The 13,536-nt window shown below is 43.7% G+C and overlaps 1 protein-coding gene across 1 annotated transcript in view; it reads right to left on the bottom strand.

The window, feature by feature from the left end:
• Positions 1 to 9,230, bottom strand: part of SPARCL1 (SPARC like 1) — a 60,901-nt gene extending 51,671 nt beyond the window's left edge. Inside the window, exon 1 of the mRNA XM_075544038.1 lies at positions 8,811 to 9,230. The gene's annotated coding sequence lies outside the window, so the exon portion shown is untranslated. The remainder of the gene's footprint in view (positions 1 to 8,810) is intronic.
• Positions 9,231 to 13,536: the final 4,306 nt, after the last annotated feature.

Raw genomic sequence — 13,536 nt, 5'->3', positions numbered from 1 at the left:
AATTGCTTCCTATCTGCCAAGGGGCCATGGAGAGGGTGGTGGAAGGATAAGAAGAGGAGCTGACACCAAGGACTCAATAGAAAGTAATTGTCTAGAAAAGAATGATGGCAACGAATGTACAAAATACCTGATACAATTGAGGTATGGATTGTAATAAGATTTGTAAGAGCCCCCAATAAAATGTCCTTTTAATAATACTAATAATACTAATAAAACCATTGCTTCCATTAAAGGGAAATTTTCAATTATTTAATTTTAAAAACAACTTAATTTTAGAAGTGCCATTTTAGGAGCACCACCTGACCTGACCTCAGGCAAAGCTTTGTTTTTTGTCGTTGTTCTTAGGAGGGTCACATTGGCAGAAAGGAGAAAAGGTGAGAAGGATATTTAAAGTAGATTTAGCCATGATTCTTGAGGGTATGACTTCATTACTGTGAGTGTTAGAATTGCCCAATCTGACAAGACCACACCATGAAGATTCAATTGGTTTGAAATAAGCCCTTTAAGGAGCACCGAAAAATAATTAATACGCTGAGTTCACCATCATAGAAAGAGTCTTTAGGCCTCAGCCCAGCTTGCAACCGTAGCATGCTTCTGACAAGTGTGCTATAAACAGCTCGCAGAAGGCTTGATGGTGCACGCTGACAGAGACAACTGTGCTAGGAAAGGAGTCCTTCACAGCCGTCGAGGCCATTCGGACTCCTAGTGACAAGCTTCCCAAACTGAAACCTTGCAGGAAGCACTTGACTCCTACACAAAATTTTGGCAGCTCTAACTCACCCCGAGGGATATCCAAAGAAAGGCCTTAAGATTCGTTCCCCAAGGTCACAAGCTGGACAATTCTAAGGAGTGAAGTTGCACCTTGCACATGTGCGATTGTCAAAAGTTGGAATCAACTTGGCAAGTGGTCTGTTTCTTTTGGTTTTATAAGATAACTGGAGTGTGAATTCAGGGAAGACAGGCAGTGTTATTAAAGATGTATCTGGATCATTTTAATAGAATTTCTTTCTGGAAGATGAGGCGATCACAAGTAATATTTATAAGACTAAAACACTTTAAATACAATAAGATTTAAAATTTGGATGTATTAACAATAGCTTGGATAGCCTAGGTATCGATTACAATAGACAGTCTATTTGTCCATTTATGTTGGCCCCCAAATTTGAATACAACGCAGCTTTGTATTCAAGGTCACCTTTTTGCATGAGCATCTGCACTTGTCTTTAACATTATGATTTGATTAATCACCCCCTTCTGACTGCATTGTAAGCTCCCCAAAGCACAGTCCCTGTCCATTTGTGCTTCACATTGGCATTTAGCAAGACACAGATCAATGAATACATTAGTCATTGGAGATATGCGATAAAATATGACTTATTTGCATACTTCATGACCTAGAAAACCTTGAATGATATGAAACTTTTAATAAGAAGTATTTCAGTGAAAGAGATCTTTTAGTACCTTTCTCCCTCATGTTAATTACAATGAGAGGTTTTATTGTTTACAGATATAAAAACATAGTTACTTACCTCTCTATATAAGTTTAATAATTCATTAAAATGTACTCCCTGGGTGATTTCAAGTTCAAAAAGGCCAATTCCTATTAGAGTTAGAACGTTAAAAAACTGCACGATTAGTTCTAAAAAGACTGAGAAATATAATGATCACAATAGCTGTTGGTGTCAAATAAGCCCTGACTCATGATGTCCCCATGGGGGCCGGAGTAGAACTACATTCCCGTAACACAGAGGCAGAGCATGTCTGACTTCCAGAGAAGGGTTGAAATGACAAGAATCGGCACAAAGCTGGCTCCGGTGAGCTGAAGGTCACACACACCTCCACTCTCCACTTTCTCTTTCCCCCTTGAGTCACTCACAACACTCTACTCGCAGGCCATTCCAATGGCCACAGTGGACGCACAAGCCAGACTCCTCATTGCGTGGTTCATGAGGGAAGCACTGGGCTACAAAGGAGCCCTGGCCGCCCAGACAACCCTACACGTGCGTGCAGGTTAACAGTGTCAAGTGCTTGGCTGCTAACCCCAAAGGTGGAATTGACCATGGACTCTGTGGGAGGGAGGTGGAGCCGTCTGCTTCTTTGGAAACCCTATAAATTGGTTCTACTTTCCCCTATAGAGTGGCTCTGCCTTGGGATTAACATAACAGGGGAGTTTTTTAGTTTTGATTTGAGCAGGCTCCAAGTCAGGATCACAATCTTATTGATCCAGGTAGATTCCAACCAAGATAACGCTCAGCTGCTTCTTGGGGTGCCCACAGGCAGGCCCTGCTCTTGTCTGTGCCAGCTGGGCCCTCCAGGCCTCTTCCTCCCGCCAGCATTACAGCTCTTTTAACTCCATCAGCAAGTGCCCCGGGGCACTTCACTCTGAAAGTGAGCCTTTTGCCTGAAGACCCTCAGCTTTCTCTTCCCATAGGCAGCAAGTTCGCTATAGCGGCCTGCCAGTCCTGTGGTTCCTGCCAGTCATACTGCTGCCGGCCTCTTGCATAGTCTCGCGCTGCTTTCTGTCGTCTTCAGTGTTACAGCTCTTCATCTGTGTTGCAGCTCTTTGAGGAGCCTCCTTCCCCCGCTGCTTCTCTCTAGACCACCGTTCCGCTCACAGTTTATCAAAGAAGCAAGCTCCTTATCAACTTCACGTTTGCTCTTCCTCGACCTCCCTGACTGACCAACCGCCTCAAGGTCACTTAATCTTTAGTGGGTAGTTATTTACCCTATTTGCTATGACCTGGAATCAACAAGGTATGCAAAATAGACTAATCACAGGGCAGTCTGTGGCCCAACCAGTCACGGCTTGGCAGAATGATAAACCCAAAGCCAGAAAGGCCACCCAGAAAGAAAACCCCACTGCACAGTCATGCTATGGAGCTTTCTTTGACGGTGGCCTTTCGGATGTAGATGTCCAGGCCTTGCTTCTGAGGCACCTCCGGGTGGATTTAAACCATGGTAGCTGAACACTTAATGCTTTGTAGCACCCAAGGAATCCATTACAACACTAACAACTCGTACCTAAGGTAGCATTTATCACACGCCAGGACTTGTACTGCGTCTGCTCTTTATCCGTTGTTTCAGTTAATACAACAACCTTATGGAGTTGCGGGCATCCCCATTTAACAAATGGGGAAACCTGGGGTCAAACTTTACCGCTGGGGCAGGCGAGTGTACTTGACCTCACTCATTCTCCACAACAATCCTATGACCAATATGGCATCTATTGTACAGATGAGAAGACAGAGGCACAGAGTGAGTAAAACCAAAAGGCTAGAGACCCAGATTTCCAAGGTTTGATCTATGGTCTCCCGTCTGTCCTAGAGCAGTTCACCGCATCACACCACACCATACGGATGGAAGGAGGGTGGGCCTGTGGCTTCGCACGCCGCACGCCCATGCACTGTCAGGCCAGGTGTTCACACGCCCCGTCCTTCACCTTCCTGGTTCTTTCCCCCAGAGGCTGCATTCAGCTGGTCACGACTTCAGCGGCTTTCTTGTTTTTATGTGTAGCGCCTATTCATGGAATCTTTAAAGGAAACATTTAGCTACTGCAACGGGTGTACATCATCTTGCATAATAGGAAGGAAGCAAGCCAGCACTGGAGACTTCATTTCTAAAGGAGGATTGTCAAGCAGACGAAGAGTTATTTCACAGAGCAGGTCATGAAACTCAAGCCCCTCTATACCCTTTCATTGCTATGGCGACAGGCGGCTCCAGCTCTGTGCAGCCAGAAAAAGCAGCTGACATTTCAGAGCTAGAAACAGAGGACGCACACACACACACACACACACACAAATCCCAAGGAACTAAACAGAACAAAAACCCCTCTCTATTTCTTTTCTTTTGAATTTCATTTAGAGAGGAAGAAATACCCCCCGAGAGCAAGTCAAAACCACTCTTTTTGCCTTCAGAAGCGAAAAGAAAGGGTGTGTGTTGGGGGCCTCCTTCCCTGTGCAAGCAGGCCAATAAAACAGAAGGACGGCACAGCACTGTTTCTTTCCCTTGCTTAACGGCCGCCTGATGCAGAAAAGCCCCCTGGGTTTCCTTTGACTTGGCCATTAAGGACCTATTAACTGATGAAGTGGTAGAGACTCCCCATAATAATACTCCATGCCAAAGCCCCCAGGGAGAAGAAATAGTGACAGATGAATTTTTTTCTATTTCTTCGGATTGTTCATAAAAAAGACAATTCACAGAATAGACCCTTCTCGATTTCAAATATCCCCAAGTGCTGCACAATGCACACCTCTTCTCACCTATAGGGGAGGCTTCTATCACCAATGAATCCATTTCCATCACCAGGTGCTGCACTTGGCATTTAAGGAAATCTCATTTTACTCCGTTAACAATCCTTTGTGGGTGTTGTTATTGTGTTCTTACTTAACAGGTGGGTAAAGAGAGTGCTGGAGATGTGAAAGCCAAGCTCACCAAGTGGTATGTGTGTGTGTGTGTGTGTGTGTGTGTGTATGTGTGTGTTTGAGTGACTGAGCCAGGATGGAAAGGCAGACATGCTTGACTTGGAAGCTCATGCCATTGTGCTTGTTCTGAGGACCCGATCTGCCCTTGGCATCTTATGATTTAGCCAAAGGTAGACTTCTAAAGAGAAACCTCATCACAGAGAGGGACCAAGAGGAAATTCCCTTTCCATAGCATTCCAGTAAGGAGATCGACGGGTCACTACTGTAATATTAGCTATGATTGAGCGAGTTAGACTCATCGTGCTAGCAACTGACACAACAGCACGATGGAAGGCTCACTGTGTTCGAGACACACCTGCTTTCTGCTTTAATTCTCACAGGTAGTTGCCCATCTTATGGACCCGATTCTACAAGCGAGAGGGCTGAGCTGGAGGGGCTCTAGTAATTCTCCTCAAGGTACAGAGCTCTTTGGCGATGCAGCTGAATCTACACTAACAAAAGAAAACGGAACCCTCCAACAGGGTTGAGAGGATCTTCGTCCATGTGCTACAAATACATCCATGATGTGGTGGGGCCAACAGGGGGAAAAGCATGGACACTTCTTATACATGACCAAACACCCTCAGGGAATGAGGCGCTAGGCCTGGGGGTCAGGACTGTAGTCTTTGGGAGCACCAAGATCAGTTAACGTAACATAGTCCAGACACTGTTCTTCATTTGACAAAACACAGTCCACAAAAACAATGCTTCACACCCGACTTTGTTGAATAACAACTGGGATCTTAAACTCTCCTGAACGGCCATCTGAGGGGACTATTAATGTGAAGAAAATGGCACGCTCACAGGAACAATCAGTCCAGGGGAGTAGTGGATCATGTGACCCTCAGTATCCAGGGCCCAGAAACTAGCACGACAGCAGCGGTTCTCAACCTGTGGGTCGTGACCCCTTTGGGGGTTGAATAACCCTTTGATAGGGGCCGCCCAATTCATGACAGTTATGAAGTAGCAGTGAATTTTATGGTTGGGGGAGGAGTCACCACAACATGAGGACTGTATTAAAGCGTCACAGCATGAGGAAGCTTGAGAACCAGTGTGATGGTGTCTGACTACCCCTAGCAAATGCTCAGGAAGGAACGAGGTACTGGGAAGCACAGGAGAAAATGTGGAACAAAACTAAAAAGTATTAAAAAATACCAGGCTTCCTGGTTGGTCAGAGGCGAGTGGGACCCTCGAGACTATGGCCTTTAGTAGACACTCTTCAGGTTTGGAAATGGACTCACCTCGATAGCTCAGTTTTAACTAGGCGACAGACAGGCCCATCAGAGAAATAATCAACCATTTGAGATCCAAGGGGCAGCATTTGTCCAAGGACAAATTCAGAAAGGTTACGAGAGAAGGAGGAATGGAGACAGGCAACGGAGGAAGTGAGAGATATGATGTTACATTGAGGGGATCACAATGAATAAGGGGAAACAAAATGTGCATGCATTTTTGAATACGAACGTAACGAACTGCTCTCTGTACACTGTCACCTAATTTACAATAAAAAATTAAGCCCAGTGTGGTGAAGTCAATTCTGACTCATGGAGACCCTCTGTGTTTCATGGTACAGTTATGTGTCCCTTGACATTTAGGATACACTCTGTGATGTGGGACGGTATGTTATTTGGGTGTTGCAGGAACATCATGTTATATACAGTCAATCCTTGGATTACTAAATCTGTCTGTAAGGTGAAGTTGTACACAAGTTTGAACGGATAGATGTGGTCATATCTGGTATCAGTTAAATGCTTGTCTTAGCACGTGGTTTACAATGGACTCATTCAATGCATAAAAACATTAAGGACACACTTCCAGGTGCCTGCACTAAAACACCGTTACTACAAAAATACCGCAACCATGATCATACTATTCTGAAGTGCTGCATCACAAAATAGTGCCCATTTGTGCTACAAACTACTTTCTATACTTCATAGCTTTAGTACAACCGGTTTGCTGAGTTGGGTCAATGGCTGTACAATATGCTGTAGGATGTTGTCCAAATGGACATGATGTGGTGTGTGAATGACTGGACAGACGTGAATAAAGTTCCCAAAGTCGGTGACCTTTTGGGATTAGATCACTAGGCTTTTCTTCTGAGGCATCTCTGGGGTGGAATGCTTAATCATTTGTGCCAGTCATCCAGGGGCTCCTGGGCATATACCTGCTTTACAATATTCCAGAAACCATCGTCTTATATACATTATTATATTATCTCCGTATCTCTTGGACACTCAGTCAAGGCCACACACCCACTCTCTGCATTCTGTCCATCTTTTCTTGCCCAAGGCAAAAGTCAGGTGAGCCTCAGGTGGTCTGACCAGTGTGAGCTTAGCCTTTGGTGGAAGATGGTCTGTGGTTGCTAGCTGGGCATTTTTCAGAAGCCCAGTCCATTAGGGATAATCTTCTGATGTTAGGAGGGTTCCCTCTGGTGGTGGAATGCTTACTTATTGGGCTGTTAACTGCAAGGTCAGAAGTTTGAAACCACCAGTAGGCTTTGAGGGAGAAAGAGAAGTCTTTCTACTCCCATAAAGAGCTATAGTCTCAGAAACTCACAGGGGTAGTTCAACTCTGCCCTATCGGCAGGCTATGAGTCAGCATCGACTCGATGGCAGTGAGTTTGCTTTGGCTTCTCTCCCCCCCATCCCTCCCCCCCCCACTGAAGGTAGTTCCAGAATAGAATAGAATGTGGGGGCAAAGAGCACTTCAAGATTTTTCACAGAAGTTGTTGATGCTGTTCTTGATATATATATATAAAAGGTTCTCAGCATGTTCTGGACATTTTGCTAAACTTAACTAAAATAGTGAGTTCATGTACGGATACAAATCAAATAAGGAAAACAAATACTAAATGGTCCAGGAGAAATGAAAGGAAACGGAGTTGGGCTGATAGCGCACCATTCACTTCATTTCTGTCATCACTACTTATTATTTCTACTTCCTTGATATGGGAAACTGTGCTGAAAGAGAAGCTTTGGGGATTGAATCCCAAAGGACCTTGAAAGGAAACTCTAGCAGCAGTCAGATTACTCAAAGTCTGCACAAAAATGTCCTGAAAGAAAAAGGCAAGATTCATCAATGGCACGGACACGGCTTTCCTCCTAACGGAGAAAGTGCATTAGGCGTTGGGATGATGCGTACGTGAAAGAGACAGCTCTGCTTTGCTAGAGGTTGGGCAGATGATAAACTGAAATATCGGTCCTCAGGGAGAATGTCCTCTTTAAAATGTTTAATAATAACCATAACCATCAAGGTCTGGCTAAATAAGTCGCTAACTGAAATTTAGGGACCCATGAGAAATGGATGTTTTGTTTTGTTTCTTAAGATTTCTGCTGAGTTTTGGACTGAGTGGATATTTCTATTCAGTGTCCCTAGGCTTTGGGTCAGATGAGAACTCAGATACAATGCCAAGGTGACATGTTTAACTTCTTTGGCAGAAAAAAGAGGGGCAAAAGATACCCTTACTGCAGGGCCTTTTGGCATACAATTTCTACAGCATTGACCTGCAGTTGAACATCTGGTTGCTTCCTGCACGGCCAGCTTTCATACCTAGGAGGAATGAGTGAGCAAGTCTTGCAATATAGAATCATTACCTTAATCCCTTTAGCTCTTCAATTCCCCCACCTAGTTTTTTTTTTATTTAAATAGGACATCATTAGCAAATAGAAAACAATTATGTATGTGGATGTGCATCTTAAACAAAATGAGAGGAGACAAGAAACAATTGACCATAAAGCTTTCAAAGAGAATTGGAGGAAGGACAATAAAATTGCTTAAAAATCATCAAACAAGACTATAGTATTCAAGGAATTTCACAGTTGTTTTTTGAAAAGCAAAATGACTAATTTCAACATTATTGCTTATATATATATTGAAACTATGGGTGATTGACCAACCTTAGATAAATTAAAAATGGAAAACTTAATGAATTACTTTGATTTGAGATAAAAGGAAAATCCTACTTTCCATATGACTTGCTTCATCTATTATAAATCTAATATCAATCTAATATCTATTACATAAATAAAATATATTTTAGAATTTAGCTTTCCCCATAAACTGAATGCTATTCTGACCAACAGCATTTCTGCCTTTGTATACTTGATCTATGCTGAAACGACCCTCACTTAGTATTAATTGCTATTTTATTGTTGGAGGGGAAAAGGGAACATGAATACCGGTGTTAAAAACTCTCTATTAAGTAGCTTTCCAACAAATCATGCAAATATCTCTCCCCCAAGTATATGATTTTGTATCATTTAGGCAAAAGTATGAGGCAGCTTCACATGAGTCATGCAGATTGGTTTGATAAGAACAATTAGATAATATAGTAAATAGATGAAAATTTACCTTCAGGGAGGTGACTGGACCCAGAGCCTCAGCAGCAAATTGAAGTTGGATTCCTTCTGTGGCCACAGCCCAGGGGGAAAAGTTTGGCAAATACCCAACAGCAACTCTAAATCTCTTCTCTCTTTACCACTGCTTCTTTGCCCAGAAACACGGTCCGGGCGATTGGATTTGAAATTGTACTGCTCTGTTAACACCTAGGGACTGAAGTGATAGGACAATTTGGAGCTTGGTATCCGAGAGGGCTTTTAGCCCGTCATTGTTTTTGCTGCAGATCTCTGCATCTCCCTAGCAGGCTGGCCTCTCCCTCCGCGGAGCACGCGCTGTGCTTTCAAGCCCAAAAGGGAAGGAGCGGAGTATGCCAGCATCCAAGGGGTTAAGGGCCCTCCCCTCAGACGCTCATAACTTGGCCAGAATATAAGCGCTTGGCTCTTTATGCATTGTTTTACTTTTCCTTTTCCAGCGACTCTAAAAGGCTTTTATAAGCAGGGTTCCTTTTAGGGGGGATTTTAAGACTTGGAAAAGAAATTCCACGCTGTTGTTCCTTCCTAAAGGAAATTGGGGGCGGGTGGGGGGCGGGGGTGGAGCAGAGTCAAGAAGGCAAGATGAATTTCAGCAGCTGCTTCTTTACAATTTTCCAGTCAGAAATGTTTCTCATGAATATAGTCCAGATGTTAGCTACAGCAGGAACTTCAGCTACCTTTCTGTGAGTGGCTGTGGGAATTGACATATGTACAAGCTAGAAGCATCAGGCCTTTCCCTTCCAGATCACGTACAGGTCTATTTAGAAATGGTGCAGTTCAGACTGTTCTCGTCCCCTCAACAGCTCCCTACCCCGATAACCTCATGGTTGGGCCCTAAGGAATCTTCTGGGAGGCATGCATTTATTTTGGGCCTAGCACTCTGGTTATTTACATATGCATCCCACCTCTTTTCCCACACCACACCTTTCTTATGTGTGAAATGCTGTGCTGACAGTTGAGCTTCACAAGTCCACATGAGGTCAGGTCTACTGTGTTCCCATTTGTGAGGCCACAGGGGGCTTTGGGGGCAGGTAGCTTGGGGTTTCACCCTGGCTACACGAGTTTTTAACATTAAAACCTTGTTCAGGCAGGAATACAAATGTGGGAACGGACCATAATGACATCTCTCTCAGATGATCCTTCTGAGTTTTCGAGCTGCCCCGAGTCGGAACCAAGTGAATGCATGAGCATTGGTGCCTTTGAGAGGGTCCCTTGCTTTTCACGACCTGTCAGAAAGCAGAAGGAGGCGCAGCCAGTCCTGCGCCATACTCACAATGGTTGCTATGTTTCAGTCTATTGTTGCAACTGCAGTGTCCATCCATCTGGCCAAAGAGGGTCTTCCTCTTTTTGTCCCTGACCTTATACTCAATCAAGACTAATGTCCTTTTGAGCTATGATTTGCATGGGGGGACACTGAGGCTGGGCAAGGTTGAGTTTATCTAGTATCTTAGGGCTCCTAAGCCAGACACTGGGATTCAAACCCAAGTACCTTGGCTGACTGCCAGGCTCATGCTACTCACTCTTAAGACCCCAACAAGCAAGCCACAAGCTCTTTAAGGGTAGGGAACGTGCCCTCTCCCTCTATATTTTACAAGGGCTTAGGACAGTGCTTGTTGCACCATAAATGCACCATCTAACATTAGATAAATGGTTGCAATTTAAGTTAACTGGCTGTCTAAATTTATGGCAAAATCAGGCCAAAAGCCAAAGAGACAAATTAAAGCAAAACCACATAAAGAAAACCCAATTCTGTATTTCAAGGCAAATATGCCCTTAGATGATTCTCTGGAAGCACATTAGAAACATTGTCCTATTTATTTTCACATCGCCCAGAGAGGAAGGTAAAAAGAATTATCTTTATGTTGCATTTGGGGAGGTTTGGGCCCAGAGGAAACTGGGCAACATGCCTGGATCTGAGAGCCAGTCAGTGGCGCAGCTGGGAACTGTCTTACATCCCTGGAATCAGGATTACTTGCTCCAGACTGCCTTTCCAGGGACGTGACATCCTTGTGCTTCAGACAATGGGGTGTTTTTCCTTCGGCAACGTCTGTGGCGTGAGTGGTCTCGTCAGGGAAAGGATAAAAGGGGTGGGCTGAGAATGACTTTGCTTCCCCCTGCTCCTTTGCACACGTGGGTCTTAGACGTACGGAAGGCACAGTCTCCATTTCCCGAGCACCTGCGTCCCCTTCCTCACCCTCCCCACGATGCTTCTGAGGGGCACTGAGTGGGGCTGCTGCAGGATATGGGGAGAAACATTTCTGAAGATTTTGGCCCTGTTGGTTAAGGAACATTTCCTCAAAGACTCACAATAATAACTATCTTCACAAGAACTCTCATTTATTGGGAATACCTTGATGTGCTTGATTTTAGGTAATTATATCAGTGTAGCAAAAATTTCACTGAGAGGGATATGGATAACAGATTGTCACTGCCATAGAATCGATTCCCACTTAGAGCGATGTTATAGGACAGGGTAGAATTACCCTTACAGGCTTCTGAGACCGAAGTTGTTCACATGAGTAGAAAGACTCATCTTTCTCCCCACGAGCGGCTGGTAGCTTTGAACTGCTGACCTGATGTTAGTGGGCCAATGTGTAATCTACTCTTCCACCAGGAAAAAAATATCAGAGGGACTGAAGTATCTTTTCTAACATATTGCTATTTTATGTTTCTATGAGATGTTCAAAATCAAATTTATTATATAAATATGTTACCTGAAAGCATCCTTTGGTTAGAGCAGATTAGATCCATCTCTTTAATGTAAATGTGTGCCTATGGGGTTCATTTATAGGAGACCAACCTTGAGAATTTTCATGGCCTTTTATAGGGTAGCTCTTCTAGAGCTTATTAATCTATAATGCTTGAAAAGCTGACTGTATTGATTTTAATGAAATAAAAGAGAAGAATGATTTTCAAAAGGACCTTGAATTCACAATGTTTTTAAATGTGGTGCTATTTTGGGAATGTTCATTGGCAGAAATTCAGATTCTCATTGTTTCTGAAGCTGTTGTTTCTAAAATAGTTGACAACATATGAAACTGAGAACAATAAACACTCAACAATAGCCACCAAACAGATGGAACTGTGTGTCAGATTGAGAAAAGTTATTCCACTAAATGTGATAGGAAAACTTTTGGAAAATAGAGTGATTATTACCTTATTGTATATGTACTGGTCTAGGTAACAATCAACCTCGGTGTTCAGCCAATATCAACAACCAAGTTGGAGCATTTATTTTTAACCCTTTAGGATTAGGATTCCCTTTGAGAATCTGATGAAAGCCACAGGCAAGCTAATCAAGAGTTCAGAATTAGCATCAAGTGTGTCTGAGCCATAAGAAGAGTCCCACTTACAGGCACTCTAGAGCAGGTGAGAGGTTCCTGGGCAGCACAATGGTTTACACTTGACCACTGACCTAAATGGAGTCACAAACCTTTAAGCACTGGACAACCAATGGAGAGTTTGGTGGTTCAGACCACCCAGACTTGCCTCAGAAGTCAGGACTGGTATCTATCATTGTCTGCAAAGCCCGTGGAGTGGACGCATCTGTACTTGGGACACATATCCCACCATGAGTTGACTTTTACCCGACGGCAGCCAAGAAGCCCCACAACAATTCATCTCCAGACGGCGATTGGGAGCCACCAGCAGCTCCCCAGAATGCAGTCTGCTGATTCCTAAGGAGTGGTTCTACTCCATAACACACCGAATCACTGAGTCGGAATCCACTTGATGGCAGTGACTTTCTTTTTCTTCTTTATTATTGTTGCTGTTCGGGTGAAGGACTAGAGAATATACTACTCCATCCTCCAGAGCACAATAAGGGTCTTGCTATTCACATCATATAGTTTTGCGGGAAATGAGAGCAATATCTTACTCTCCGTGCATTCTGAGTTGAAGAGACCAGTCATATGTCATATACATTGGTTGCCAGAAGGTAGCAACATTCCCTTGGGTGGTGGAGAGCCTCAGGTAGGAAGTGAATATGGAGAAAGAGCAGCTGCAGTGAAAACAGAATATCTCTACTTATATTGGCCAGGACCTGGCCTGTCCATATCCTCCCTCCAAATTTACCCAATTTGCCTTTTGGACCTTGATTAGTTCCGTCTCCATGGGCCTTACTTTTGGACTCGATATCTCAGTTCTCAATTCTGACATCATTACTAACCTCAGTCTGCTTCTGGTTATGACATCCGCTCTTGGCACTGAACCACCTCAGGTTGCTGGCCTGATCACTCAGCTATGTGTTAAGCTTTGGTTACCTTTGGGGTTAATTTCTAACAACTGATTCTTGTAGGATTTTATTCTAGTCATTTTTTCCTGAGCCAAGACCTACGGATAAAAGCTGTGGTCAAGGTAAGCCATACTCTTGATCAGGCTCTAAGCAAAAGCTAGACACACAGGAAGTGAACTGAACTTACTGTCATTGAGTTAATTCTGGACTCTATAGGATAGGATAGAACAGCCTCCGTGGGTTCTTATCCTTCAAGTCCTAAATAAAGAAAGATAATAGGAAATGGTCCCTAGGAGTTTATCCTGAGTACAAGACTAAACCAACAACAACAACAAAAACCAAAAAAAAAATCAAACTTACAGTCATTGACGTCTTTGTCAACTCATAGCAATGCCATGGGTCAGGGTGGAACTGGCCCTGTGGGTTTCCACGACTGTACCTCTCTATGGGAGTAGAAAGCCTCATTTCCCTC

The sequence above is a fragment of the Tenrec ecaudatus genome, chromosome 3 (assembly GCF_050624435.1).
Source record: "Tenrec ecaudatus isolate mTenEca1 chromosome 3, mTenEca1.hap1, whole genome shotgun sequence".
Classification (NCBI taxonomy): Eukaryota; Metazoa; Chordata; class Mammalia; order Afrosoricida; family Tenrecidae; genus Tenrec; species Tenrec ecaudatus.
This window is presented reverse-complemented; position numbering and strand designations above follow the sequence as displayed.